This window comes from Scyliorhinus torazame, chromosome 1 (assembly GCF_047496885.1).
Source record: "Scyliorhinus torazame isolate Kashiwa2021f chromosome 1, sScyTor2.1, whole genome shotgun sequence".
In the NCBI taxonomy this organism is placed as follows: Eukaryota; Metazoa; Chordata; class Chondrichthyes; order Carcharhiniformes; family Scyliorhinidae; genus Scyliorhinus; species Scyliorhinus torazame.
Window position 1 is genome coordinate 80563004 of NC_092707.1, and position 7041 is coordinate 80570044.

Here is a 7041-nt window from a genome sequence, read left to right on the forward strand (position 1 = left end):
TCATCGAACACTATCTTCAACTTCTTTTATTCCTTTCTCCCTCATGTACTTACCTAGCTCCCTCTTAAAGTATTCACTTGAACTACTCAGTGTGGTCGCGAGTTATGCATTCTAACCACTCTCTGAGTAAAGGAAGTTTTTTCTGAATTCCTTCTGGGATTAGTGACTGTCTTGTACTTATGGTCCCTCGTTTCAGAATTTTCTGCAGGTGGAAAAACATTCTCTACAGGTATCCAATCAAACCCCTTCAGAATTTTAAAGAGCTTTGTTATGTCAGTCCTCAGCCTTCACTTTTCTCGACAAAAAGCCTGAGCTGGTTCAACCTTTCCTGATAGTTATATTCTGGCTGCAAAAGCAGGTCAGCGACTGGGAGTTCCGTGATGAATGCCTCACCTGCTGCCTCCCCGAAGGCTTTCTACCACCTACAAGGCACAAGTCAGGAGTGTGATTGAATACTCTCCGCTTACCTGGATGAGTGCAGCGTCATCAACAGGTAAACCGTTCACACTATCCAGGACAAAGCAGCTTGATTGGCACCCCATCCACCACCTGAAACATTCACTCCCTCCACCATTAGTACATTCTGGTTGGGATTTTCTGACCTTTTACATTGGTGGGATCTCCCATTCCACTGAAGATGATGACCTCCCCCACCACCCCCTCCGGGCAGGTTCAATGGTGGCATGGCTGTCAAGTAATGCAAATGGTCATTGACTTTGGCAAGACCAGAAGACACTGCCCGCGGCCAATGGTGAGCTGTCTCTGCCAGAAAACTTTCTTCGGTGGGGGGGGGGCTCCCGGTCTATGGCTGGGGTGTGTACCATCCACAACAAGATGCAGGAATACCACCTAGAAGGACAAGGACAGTAGGTGCATGACAACCCCACCATCACCAAATTCCCCTCTAAAGCGCACGCCATTCTGAGGTGGAAATATATCACTGTTGTGTGAGTAGCTTCAGCGCGTGCACTGCTATGGTCCAATGGCTCACCACCACAACTTTCGCATGAGCAATTAGAGGTGGGCAATAAATGTCGGCCCAAATTCTGTAAATAGATAAAGAAAATGATTTCTGACACCAGCTAGATGCCCGAAAAACATTTACCATAAGGCCTTGAATATGTAATATCGGACAGTCGAATGACAGGCATCTCCCCAATCAGATTGAGGAATCCAGTGGTTTCACCCCTGTTCTGAGGTTCTGAGGGTGGGGGAAGGGGGGGGGTGGTACAATCCTGAGTGAGCGGGTATTGGGATGGAAGAGTTCCAAAAATATTGATTTTATTCAAAACATATTTAACAAAATAACAACACGTGTATGTTTTTTTTTCATGTATAGAACAATCTGTCTGGACTGTACGCGGTACAATACTTTTCACTGTGCCTCAGTACACGTGGCAATAAACCCAAACCCCAAACCCAACAGGTTATACAGTTTGTACATTTTTTCCCCATTTACTCCCCCTCCCCCCCCCATAACCACCCCCCCCCCCCCGCCCCCCCACCCGCCACCCCCACCCCAACCCCAGCCTCTGCGACAAACAGCTCCTCAAACATAGCCATGAATAGCCCCCACCATACCTGGAAGCCCTCCTTCGACCCACTTTGGGCAAATTTCATTTTCTCCAACCTGGGAAACTCGTACAAGTCTCCCAACCATGCCATGCCGTGGTCCCACCTCCAATTCAAAAGTATCCATTGCTGGGCAATTAGAGAGGCGAAGACCAGGACATTGGTCCCCTTCACCTCCAGCAGCTCCGGCACATCCGACACCTCAAAGACCCCAACCATAGGGTCCGGCTTCATCTCAACCTCTACAATCCTCGATAAGTTCCTGAACACTGCCTTCCAAAAGTTCTCCAACTTCTCACATCCCAGAACATATGGACCCGGTTCGCCAGCACCCTCCCACACCTCTCGCACCCGATCACTACTTCCTGGAAAAAAACACTCATCCAAGCGAGCCCATGTCATGTGGAGCCTGTGCACCACCTTAAATTGTATAAGACTCATCCTTGCACAGAGGGAGGTTGAGTTCACTCGGCGCATTGCTTTGCAGCAAAGTCCTCATCCTATCTCCCTCCCCAAATCCTCTTCCCATTTCCGCATGATCCTTTTCACTAAACTGTGCGCTGTTCCCCCACCCACCCATACATATCTCCAATCCTACCAATCCCCGCTCATCAGGGAGCAACATTTTCTCCAAAAGCACATGTTATATTTACTTTAATACTTTGACGAGTAGTAGAATTAACGAAGATTGCAATAAATTAACAATGAATATAATACACTACACTCTGAGCTGGTCACACTTCAATCCTCTAACTACAACACACACAAAATGAAGAAGAGTGGGAAAACTGTTTGAGCTTGCTTATATAGTCCCTGGTAGTGTTGCCATTGAGTGATCATCTGACTGTACTGACTGCACATTAACTAATCATGTATTTACATATACAGAGATCACTACAGCGCACACTCCGGTATCTGAGCAAACAAAGGCAGCTTCTTATGTGTAAAGTCCCGTACCTGCCAATATCTAAACTCACTCTCCTTTCATATCTCGAACCTCTCCCGCAGCTCCTCTCGCCCAAAACATGTGCCCTCTGCAAACATGTCCCTGACCCGCTCTAAGCCCTCCTCCCTCCATCTCCTATACATCCCATCCATCTCCCCGTCATAAACATATGATTCCCACACAGTGGAGTCATCACCGACATGTGACCCAGTTTAAAGTTTCTCCTCAGCTGGTTCCAAATTTTTCTAGATAACTCCACCACCGGACTCCTTGTATACCTCCCTGGGGCGAACGGCAGCGGGGCCATCACCAGAGCCCTCAGGCTCGTACCCTTGCAAGACTCTACCTCTAACCTGACCCAATCACCCCCTCCCCTTCTCACCCTCTCCATGGCACTCACCACCCTCCAGCCATGAACATGTCTCCGGAGCTGTGTCCTATCCCCTGGGTGTTCGGATGTTGGCTGCTGCGTGTGTGGTGTTGCCTCCCGCAGTGTTGAGGTACAGCATTCAGGCATCATTGCTAGACAATGACTCCTACATGCTACACGTCCCGCCCATCCACAGGAATCGATTTAGGTTGCGTGAAGCCCTCTTTGAACCATGATAGCCAATTCCCTATTAGCAATCACCTTTGGCTGCATGGTCAGAGGCGTTGGCAGTCGGTGCGGGTTATGGGTAGATGGTGGGCAGACGGGCAGGGACAAGGGTTGCCCCCGGAATGGATTAGGATCTAGGGGTTGGTATGGTGGTGCTGTGCGCAGTTGCCCCCCAATTGCCCCCGTCCCAGTGCCTGCCCCCCAACCTCTCATGGTGGTCCACCCTGCGGAGGGTCCCCCACCTCCAGCCAAGTTTCCCCCACCCGCCGAGCACTGGGGTGGCAAGTCCAGCACTCCTGGGCTCATTGCCTGTGAGCAAAGATAGCTACTCCCTTCCTCGGCTCCCCACAGAAGCCATTCCGCCAGGTTCATGTTTTTCAAAATGAACATTAATCGGCGCCAGCGTGAGCACTTGCTGGGCAGGCCACTGAATGGCGGGAGGCCGTTGGATATGGGGTGGCTCTCATTAACTGTGTGGAAATAGGGCTTAAGTGGTGATAATTGGTTTCTTACCATGCTCGGTGAGATTCTGAATTTGTTTACAGGAGCAGCTGGTTACATCGCAAACTGTTTGGCGCCTGGCATGGTTCTCATTTTCGGCCTCTTTCACTACTCACCGGCCTCGTTTTGCTCAAGCGAGAGCGCAACGAGGCTGGAGAATCACGGCATCCTCGCCACATCCACCCTGTTAAGTCCTCTCAAGATCTTACATGTTTCAATCAAGTCACCTCTTAATCTTCTAAACACCAACTGATACAAGTCTTGCTTGCCTAACATTTCCTTATCAGACAACCCACCCATATCATATCAGGTATTAATCTAGTAAAACTTCTCTGAACTGCTTCAAATGTATTTACATCTTTCCTTAAATGAGGAGACCAATCCGGTACAGAATACACCAGATGCGGTCTCTCCAGTGCTCTGTATAAATGACAGTAAGAAGTCTTACAACACCAGGTTAAAGTCCAACAGGTTTGTTTCAAACACTAGCTTTTGGAGCACTGCTCCTTCCTCATCCTGTATAAATGAAGCATAACTTCATTCCTCTTGTATTCAGATTCCCTCGCAATAAACAATAAAATGTCATTAGCTTTCCTAATTACTTGCTGCACCTGCATATTACCCTTATGCTATTCATGCACCAGGACACCCAGATGCCTCTGCACCTCAGAGCTCTGCAATCACTCACCGTTTAGATAATGTGATTCCTTTATATTCGTCTCAATAAAATGGACAACCTCACATTTTCCCACACTATACTCCAATTGCCAAGTCTTTGCCTACTCACCTAATCTATTTATACCCTGCTGTAGCCTCCTTATGTCCTCCTCACAACTCACTTTCCTACCTATCTTTGTGATATCAGCAAATCTTGTGACCATACCCTCGATCCATCCCTTCATCCAAATTGACCCCTTCATCCAAATCGGCATCCACTGATCTTTGTGGTTCAAAACTGGTCACAGAAAATTGCCTATTTATGCCTACTCAGTTAGCTTGCCAATCTTCTATCCATACGAAAATGTACCCCATGTCTCCACAGTTTACAGGAATAAGTTGTTAATGTTGAATTTGTGCTGTATTACACTACATGATTCTAGTTGGCTATTTAGCACAGCAGTCCCCAATTGGGGAAGGATTGGGAATCATTGCAAGAGAAAATAAACCAGTTCACTCTGGGTGTCTGGGAGGAACTGGGAGATTCTGGGCACGATCCAATGGCCAAGCTGTGCTGGAAAAGCAGCTTGCTGCAATACAGCATGGCCAATGAAAGCCAGGAGACCCCACTCCCGGAATCTACATGGCTTGCAAACGCCTTGCAAGATACAATGCAACTTTGCAAGAGATTGTGATGTAAATTGCTGGCAGGATCACTTTTTGGCAAATCTGCATAATCATAGAATTTACAGTGCAGAAGGAGGCCATTCGGCCCATCGAGTCTGCACCGGCTCTTGGAAAGAGCACCCTACCCAAGGTCAACACCTCCACCCGATCCCCATAACCCAGTAACCCCACCCAACACTAAGGGCAATTTTGGACACTAAGGGCAATTTATCATGGCCAACCCACCTAACCTGCACATCTTTGGACTGTGGGAGGAAACCGGAGCACCCGGAGGAAACCCACGCACACACGGGGAGGGCGTGCAGACTCCGCACAGACAGTGACCCAAGCCGGAACCGAATCTGGGACCCTGGAGCTGTGAAGCAATTGTGCTATCCACAATGCTACCGTGCTGCCCTTGGCAGTGCCACCTGGGTGCCAGCCTGGCATTGCCAATGTGCCCAAGTGGCATTGCCAGCTGGCATAGGCACTGCCAAGGTGCCAGTTTGGCACTGCCAAGGTACCAAGCTGGCATTTTGTGCATGTGCACAATCGAGCCAGGGTTGCCTGTGTGGGTATTGGGTGGGTTTGGGGACACTCCCATAGTGCATTCAGGCAGGGGGTGTTTGGGAAGCATTTCAGGGGCCTCGCAGATTGGAGAGGAGCTCCCCACTGTACGTAACGCGGCTATGTGTGGCCTCGGCTGCGTGTTCCCTGTCAGGCCCCTTATACAATGTGAGTCATATTGAATAGCCATGTGTTTCTTGGCACTGCAAGTGCCGGGAAACAGACAGCTAAACGTGCTGGCTCGGGGACTTTCTTCACTTTTGGGAGAATCGTGCCCTCTGTGACTTTACTTTTTTTTCATAAATTTGGAGTACCCAATTCATTTTTTCCAATTAAGGGGCAATTTAGTGTGGCCAATCCACCTACCCTGCACATCTTTGGGTTGTGGGGGCGACCCATGAAAACACGGGGAGAATGTGCAAACTCCACACGGACCCAGAGCCGGGATCGAACCTGGGACCTCGGCGTCGTGCGGCAGCAGGGCTATCCCATTGCGCCACCGTGCTGCCCCCTCTGTGACTTTACTAAACCTACACCGAAAGGTTTTATTTTATGCAATAATCTTTGATCAAATGTCTTCTGAATATCTAAGGACAGTACATCCACTGGTTTCCCTTTATCCATTGCATGTAACTTTTTCAAAGAATGCTAATAAATGAAATGAAAATCGCTTATTGTCACAAGTACGTTTCAAATGAAGTTACTGTGAAAAGCCGCTAGTCGCCACATTCTGTGCCTGTTCAGGGAGGCTGGTACGGGAATTGAACCGTGCTGCTGGCCTGCTTTAAAAGCCAGCGATTTAGCCCAGTTTGCTAAACCAGCTAAATCACATAAATGTGGGCTGGAATTCTCCAGCTGTTCGCTAGTTACAGGATTTTTTCGTCCAACTGGCAATCCTGCCCATGGGTTTCCAGATGGCATGGGATTGGTTCAATGAGAATTCACATTGACAGAGGCGGGAGCAGAGAAATCCGGCGCTAGCAAACAGCGCACCGCCTCCTACTGTCAAGAAACACGGGCGTCATTCTCCGACCCCCCAGAGGGTCGGAGAATGGCCGTTGGCCGCCGTGAATCCCGCCCCCGCCGGTTGCCGAAGTCTCCAAAGGGAAAAAAGTCAGCGGGGCGTTAATGGCGCCGCTGCCGTCGGAGAATGGCACGGGTCTGCGCAAGGCAGCCGATTTTCGGCCTGCCGATATTCTCCCTTCCGGATGGGCCGAAGTCCCGTTGACGTGATGACCGTTCACGTCGACGTAAATCAAACCTCCTTTTCATCGGCGTGACCCTGTGCTCCAGGTTCACGCCGACCACCGTGGAGGTGAGTGACGGCCTGGGGGGTTGGCACTGGGCAGGCGATGGCGTGGCCGCAGTCTGAATGTGTGGGGAGAGGTGTGTCTCGGGATGTGTGTGTGTGTGTGTGCGGCGGGGGTGGGGGGGTGGTTAGAGTGGGCTGGGCTCCGGGGGAGTGCCGGGAGGGGGGTCCGTGCCGGGGAGGAGGTTGGGGGGGTCCGTGCCGGGGAGGAGTTTGGGGGGGTCC